Raw genomic sequence first — 7,637 nt, forward strand, 5'->3', positions numbered from 1 at the left:
GCAGTAGTGTAGCTTGGCTCACTGTAGGAGTAGATATATCAGTAGAGACATAAATATGTCAAAGAAACCTCCTGATACATGTTTTTCTCTCAGCAAAGGATGCCTCTGATCTATGATTATATTTTATACTTTTATTTTAAGTATTTCGATGACCATGTAGGATTTGGACACAACAGGTAGCTGCATACAGTTTTACTTAATACTGGACCCAATGTACTGTACGGTTCATTTTAGTCAAATATAGGTACTTTATATATCATATTTAAATATTTAGTTATATTTTCCAACAATAATTTGAGGTAATAATTCAGTTAGGAAGGTGTAACAGTAATTGAAAGTAGGTAACCCAACTCTACAAAAATATCCTTCACATCCCCCCCCCCAAAAAAAAAAGAAATATTCCAGCAGGGCAACAGTCCAGAACACCCTCCAGACAGAAATGGCAGAGAATAAATGTATTCAAGAAATCAATAGAGGGTGCTGTTGTTCTTTGGAGAGCTGTCCCATTTTGCTTACCTCCATGTGCCTGTACTCTCCAAGGGCCACTCAGGAAGACGGAGAGCCACCGCCAGTGTAGCCCACGGTCCCACGGGACACCGAATTCAATCTAACAGGGGCCCCGGCTAATGCTGTGGCACTTTGTCAGGATTAACATCTTTCTAGTCAGTGGCTTCTGTTACCTTCGGTGTCACATTACCACCTTGGTGCTCCATGGAGGGGGGGAGAGAAGGGAGAGAAGGAGCGTGGGGGGGGAGAAAACGAATGAGGCAGTCGGCGGTTGGTTGGTTTCCAGCCCCTGTGCTCTGCTGCTGTGACGCAGAGCTATTCCAATTCCACATTACTGGGGGTCGATAGAGGAAGAGCCTCAATCATTCTCAACAAATAAAAGCATTTGTTATTTTGACTGCTAGTAGCTTTTCAAGGAGTTCTTTTTTTATCCTTCAGGGAGAATAAAGAGAAAATAGGTAGAGAACTGTGGAAAAGTTTGTCCTTTGTGAGGTGTGAACTCAGGTGCACAGCTTGCCTCCCACTTTCCATCTAGAAAGAAAACTGCTGCCAGGCTCACGTTTACCTCTGTCACTGGCATCTGCAGTTACACTAGAATACTTTGTTTGCTACTGTATGCCCTTGAGCATGAATTTAATGTTCAGACTGACCTGGTATTAATCCCCCGTGATTAAACCTGTGATAGATTTCACACAGGGAGTGTGTGTGCGTGTGTGTGTGTGTGTGTGGGGGGGGGGTTCCCTGACCTTGCTCTTAAAAAGCAGTCGTGGCTTCAGGCTGTTGGAATATAATCAGACAAACACACACATTTCTCAGCTCCATGTTCCTTGGATGTCCTCTACTCCAGTGGTTATACAAAACATGCCCCTGAGTGGGTAAACCTGTGGCTGTGGGTATGATGATTTAGCCACGGAAATCAATTTAGTACAATACAATACATCAGCTTTATATATGAGATTCATGTGCTTGATTGAGAGCCTGCCAGAGTGCTTATTGCTCATGAAAATACAGATCAATCAAGCACACCCCAACAATCTTATCTTCTGTACTACAGAATATTTGAGTCATTTCATGATGCCCACCCCTGTATATTGTGTATGTTTTTGCCTTGCATTTCTCAGTGTGTTTTCTGTTGTTTAATTTATTTTAAATGGCCGACAGTAAGGTCTGGCCTGGCATCTAGAAAGTCCCATGACACATGCCATACTGCCAGTAGCTAGGGTACTAAAAAGGGATGTTTCTGACCAGAAAAGAGGCTTTAGTTGTAGCAAAAGTAGTTTTTTATATTTGCAGAAGTAGTGTTTGAGTGGTAAGTGTATTGTAATACCTAGGAGCGGTTATATTGCTACCTCAAGTGAAGGTTATAAGTGATATGTTTTACACTGACATGCAGTACAAGCGAACATACAAAATAGAGTTCATATTAATGTGTCCTTTTGGCTCCCACGTACAAATTATTACAAGTTACAGTATTTGGGTGAACTTTCATTTAGTCAGATGGGCAGGAGTCAATTGATCAAAGTTGTTTGGTCATTAAAATGAACATAAATGAACACTTATTCACATTTAAAAAAAAATCCAATCCCTTCAATTACATTGATGTTAAGAACATTAGCACAATTATATGATAATACAATTATTAAGTATTACTGATGAGTCTAAGCTAAGCACATGCTGTGGATGTACTCAGTAAATATATAAGTTATATTTGTGTGACTGTTAGTGAGTGCGCACATGCTCTGAACCAGTGTGCCCATATGCGTGTCAAAATCAGCAGCTTAATACACAATGAATCTGCTTGAAAAAGCCAAATGCTGCAACAAGGCTTAACTGATTACAAGTTCAGATTTATTTAGCCTGATTCACAATATACTGTCTGCTTGCTCCAGTTGCAATTATTCACTCATTAAAACACGCCCCTTAAGGACGGGCAAATGTACAGTATTTATTAACCTTTACCTACGATGGAAGGAGCATGTTTGATGCAGTGTCAGCAACATGCGTTTTCCCTTCTCAGATGTCAAAGCCACACTTTGATCAAGTGCTGCATTATCATATTGCTGTTAGTTAGAGCATTGCAGCATACAGCTTGTCCTGATTTCTCTTGCCCAGTTCTCTAGTCTCATAGTAGATTTGGCTGGTTATACTCGAGTCATGTACGTTGTTTGTTTATTTTTTTTTAGAGAGAGAGAGAGATAGAGAGACAACGTGAGAGAGAGAGACAGAAAGACAGACAGAATGTGAGAGAGATAGAGAGGCTACTGTAGACAGACTGATGTGTAACTTCATTACCATTCAGCCTCTGCTCCGTAATACATCAGCATCTCTTTCATCACAGTTTGAATCTCATTGTCTTCTGGCTCTTTCATCCAAGGACAGCTTGGAAAGTGGTGTGTGTATTTAGGGCAGACTTGCAGTTGCATAAGAATTGGTCTGATCATGGAAGCTAATATCCCCTCTGTAAAGGAGCTGATATCTATGTGACAGCCCGTGTCTCATTCACTTGTTGTTAAACCCCTCCAAAATAAAGACTGGCATGCTTGGCATCGTTCCATGGTCTAGATCTACCTCCTTTTAGAGACTTTATCTCTGCTTCAAGGTCTGCATCTTGGAGTACTTATCACTGTGCACCCTTATTGCCCTGCACTTCAACAATGCAACTAGATGTGGACCACCATCCATCTGTGGTTCACCACAATCATGCAACACTGAATCTCAACTGTAACTGTCTATGATATCTGTTGATATAGTATTTATTTTCAGTTTCATTTTCATCCCTCTTTCCCAGTCTGCTTCTCATACGGTAGGCTTGCGTAATATGGCAGCCCTATATAGAGTTGTTGCGATAGTATGCCCTTTTCCCAGAAGAGTGTCTGTGCTAGAGCTGTGGCTGGACTGACCTTTAAAAAGACAACATGCTCCATAAGGGATTTGGCTTCCATGTCTGTATGGTAATGGAAGGACGGGCTATGGCGGGCGATTGAGACCTTCTTAACCCTGTTTTACACAGAGCAGAGGTGACTACGATGGCAGGGCCTCTCTCATCTCAATGACAAGCCGTGGAGCCTCGCTGTTTGTTCAGTTGTATTTGATCTTTGTATTATTCTGATGGAAGTCGTCGATACCATGAATGTATGCAACGCTATCTTGCGCTACAAATCCAGTTTTAGACTATAGGTTAGATACGCAAGGTCAGAGAGGCAGTTAACAGATGACCCAGCTACAAAATGCTGCTTTGGACCACGCTGCTTTTCATTTAGATAGTGCTACACAGAGGCCATATGTCGTCATGGTTTCCATTTTCAGCGGGAACGAGACAGTGGAGAAGACAAGGCAGCTCTTTGTATCCCCCTAAGCCTCAAGAACACAGGCTACTTGTTAGAAAACCATAATCATCTGCTCCACCTTGTAATCAAGCTGCCTGGCTTCCACTTTTTGGGATGGTAAGGGGGCGGGGTGGGGATTGATTAGCAATGTCGTGCACTATTGCTTCCTCTCTGCATCTGCAATAACCCTAATTGGTGCCCCCTCCCTCCGTCTTCCCACTGCCCCCCTCTCTAGCTCCTCCTTGTCACACAAGAGAATTCTTAACTCGTAAAGCAAACAGAACACAAGTAGTCGCGCCTTTGCTCAAAGGGACCAATAAGATGGAGTACACGGTGGCTAAGTGTGCAGCCGGTCCGCCCCCACACTCTATCTCCAAGCTAACATCTTTTTGATTTATAAATCACCCGTAGTCTGCAATCAGAGTGCTAAGTGCACATGGTTCAGTCATTATCGGTTGGCATATGGTGAAACATTTGCATAATCAGCTAATGCTTACTCTAACCCCTCTCCCTTTTATCCTTTGCTGCGCTATTGGCAGTGTAAGATTCAGTGCAATTAAACTATTCAGAGATGTGCACTCAGCGTTCTGTAGTCTAATTAAGTCTTGGAGGATAATAAAAGAACTGAGATACCAAACCCAGAATCACAACCTGCTTGTTGTTCTAATTCTTGTTGATGTCGAGCTATTTAAAAGTTGTCTCGAGATATGAAAAGGCCCGTGTTAGCTCTCATGCTTATTCGAGTTTGCTTCAACAGACTGTGAAATTAGCAGGGTTTTGGCAAAAGCAACAGAGAACAAGAGGCTGGATTTTTTCACTTTGTCAGGATTTTTGATATTTGAATGAGCTGGCAAGAGACCGATACCACTCACTGGCTCTCCTTTTCAGAAGCGTCCCACGGTGCGTAAGAAACAGTTTAAGCGCTCTTATCCCTGCCCACTGCTGCAGACTCGCCATGGGAGGTGGGACTGGGGATGTGTTTTTTCCCCTATCTTGACAGAAAGTAAGAGCTTGATAGAGATGGTGGAAACACAATACAGCTCACATAAAGGACAGAATTGGTTGCTTGATGGATTAGCACTGTGAGAGAGAGCCTTTCTTGCCCGCTGTCCTTCTTCTCTCTGTTGCACCCTCAAAGACCTGCACTTCTCTCTGTTTCACCCTGTAAGACCTGTACTTCTATTCAGATGTGTTTTTGTCTTGCTTCGAGGGGTCTGTTTTGATCTGAGAGAAAGTCATGAGTTTAGTCCAGTTCTAAACATGCATAAACAATCACACACACACACACAAGCACTCTAAAATCACTCTGTAAACAGCACCATGTGTAAGGTTCATTTCGGAGCATCTATTCATGTCTTGGCTGGCTGTCATTGTATTTCGCTCTCTCCGACGTTCCATTAGAATGAATTTCAGGCCTCTCACTTTCCCATAACCTTCCCCCTGCGTCAACAGTCAACCTAAAACTTGTTTCTTGGTATTACTGTACCTTTTCATGGGCTTCTTAGCTGCCTGCCAGTCTTCCTGCTTCTCCTTCCAGCAGCTCCAACAAAATGGACAAGACAGAACAGAGGGTTTGATGATGTCTGTCATGTGCGCTTGTCTTGGACCATGTTTAAAGAGTCCAAATAAGAACTTGACAGATGTTCCACCTGGTTAGATGTTGTTTTTAACATTGTGTGGGCCCTAAATACTGACTCACAGGGCCTTCATGGTGCAATCGGGATGTATGTGGGGGTCTTAAAGGCTTTGGTAATGTATACTAATACTCTTTAGTCTGTTCAGTGAAGCGTGGATAATCAGCCTCTGGTCCCTGTCTCCTGACTCTTTCCCCCACTTAGGGGTCACAGTGTGACAAAGGTTAGACAAGGAGGACAACTCTACTAGTCACAGTAAAATCCCCTCACCACAGGACAATTAGCAGTTGTCCATCATGAAACGATTTTGAGTCGTAGAAAAGGTCAAATCTATAAAATTAATCAAAAAATGTTTGTTTTCTTAATTGTTTCTAGTACATTTGCTGTTTGGTTGTAAAAGGTTATTGACTTTCTGGAACGAAAAATGGTGAAAGAAGTAGATTTATTTCACTTATTTTGAGACACAAGTGTGTGTTGGTTAAGGGAAGTGTTTGAAGCTAGCCGAGTGTTCTGTTGTTAGGGTATCAGCAGACTGAACATAAAGGAATATAGCAGGAAGACATTGGAAGCAGTGAGTGGATGCATTGAAAATCACTGAATGCCTTTATGTGGTCCTCAGTATTCACAGCCTTGTCCCGAGAAGTCTTCCGACTCTCACGATTACCCATGGCAGGAAATCTGTCTCAAATGAATTATGAAACAAAACTTGCTGCTACTTGTGATCATCATTGGTTTGTTTACTCCTCAGGAAAGAGGGATGGAGACTGTGTACTGTGGTATGATGTGGTCTCTCTATCCCCCTCTTGCTCCCTTTCTTGCTCTGCCTCCATCCTGGATGCATTAAAATTGAATAGGAATGCAAATCTCTCTCTCTTTCCTTTCGTCCTTTTTGATTTTTTTCCTCCCCCATGTGTGTTTGTCATTATAATAAGAAATGGAGTGTCATTGATTACATTTGTTTATTTGATTCTGCACATCTAAAGTTCTCATTTCCTCTTAGGGAAATGGTGAGGAAATAAATAGAAGTGGGGGATAATAGAAAAGGAAGGGAGAGGAGAAGAGAAGGCTGCATGCATGTATGTGAACCCGATTTCACAGGAACATCTGGTGGCCCTCTCAAATAGTTCCCCTGCTTTTGACGTGCAGATTTTAACCACACAAACCAGTCAAAGACTGCTAGGCACAAAGACAAGAGAGAACACACGCACAAACACACACTGCCACCACATGTTTCCCTGCTGATGTCTGAGCTTCTTTTGGAGAAATTTCCTTCTTCAAGGGCACTCAGTCATGTGATCGCTATGAACGTTTTATTCCTTTTCTTAACTACTAGAGACCAGAGAATATGTGAATAATTTATTTAGTTCTGCCTCTACTAGCTCTGCTGATGGAGAATTACGTGGTCACAAAGGCATACATTTGTAAATGAGGCAATCAACCTTTTTGGTGGGGCAGACAAGGAACGTTTTGTCTGACACAGGAATTCTGTTGTCCAGTGTTTTGGTTGTCAAGTGCTCAGGGAAGCCAGGATGTGTAGCAGTGCTACAATGGGCCTTTCATCCCAGAATCTGAGATGCCGGGAGATTCTGCCCTGGCTCTTTTCACAGTGCCCTAATCTCTTTATCAGACAACAACAATGAAGGCCTCAGCCCCCCAGCCCTGCTTCTTCTTTGCCAGACCCTGTTAATTCAGGTCAGTGGGAAGGAGACTGGTCAATGGTGACCCATCCTGACTAGCTAACCCTGGATGGGCTGTTCCCCTCCTCCCCTCTCTTTCTCTCCCTCTCCCTCCTTCTCTTTCTATCTCGCTCTCACACACACACACCCTTTTTCTGCAAGATGTTTCAAGATTTCCCTCTGTGAATTAATGGTAAAGAATTGTAGGATGGAGTGTTGAAAGGCAATGAGGACATAGGGAGGAGAGCAGAGGGAAGAGAGCTAGAGTGAGACAGAGGAAAAGAGAGAAAAAAGTATAAAGCGGAAAGATTTTTGGGGGGGACTTGCATCTGTTATTGTTTGCTTGGTTGCTTTGGTGCAGACTGTCAGGCTAGCTTTGCATCAGTGAACCCATTCATGGCTGGGGAATTGGCACCTATTAGACCCCACAGGCCAATTCTGCTCTGTCTTTCTGTCTACTGCAAGGACGCAATTTTTTTTCTTTGTCCCAAAGC

Source organism: Osmerus mordax, chromosome 13, assembly GCF_038355195.1.
Source record: "Osmerus mordax isolate fOsmMor3 chromosome 13, fOsmMor3.pri, whole genome shotgun sequence".
In the NCBI taxonomy this organism is placed as follows: Eukaryota; Metazoa; Chordata; class Actinopteri; order Osmeriformes; family Osmeridae; genus Osmerus; species Osmerus mordax.